The sequence below is a fragment of the Cryptotermes secundus genome, unplaced genomic scaffold (genome assembly GCF_002891405.2).
Source record: "Cryptotermes secundus unplaced genomic scaffold, Csec_1.0 scaffold1681, whole genome shotgun sequence".
In the NCBI taxonomy this organism is placed as follows: domain Eukaryota; kingdom Metazoa; phylum Arthropoda; class Insecta; order Blattodea; family Kalotermitidae; genus Cryptotermes; species Cryptotermes secundus.
This window is the reverse complement of record NW_019721783.1, coordinates 5,854-6,231: the sequence shown is the minus strand read 5'-3', so window position 1 is coordinate 6,231 and position 378 is coordinate 5,854.

Here is a 378-nt window from a genome sequence, read left to right as displayed (position 1 = left end):
ACAACAGTAGCACCATCATCCTCACAACTAGTTCCACACAGACCTCTGATAGCAAGTGCACTGATGATGTTAGTCTTCAGGGCATCTACAAACTGTCCACAGTTGGATTATTGTTCAAACCAGACTATGAACAAATAGCTTCAAATGTGTTCACAAGGTGATCACCAAACAGCTGTTGCCAGGTATTCACCACAGCTCCCCACTGAAAGAAGATTAAAAAGGAAATTAGTGGGATTCCTTACATGATGAACTTCTTCAGATTTGAAAATAAACACACTTTACTTGAAAGGGACTGCCATTATAAAGATTTTGTATATTTCATTAAATTATTCCTCATAGCAGTCATCACCACCTTATTCTCATATAAACCATATTACT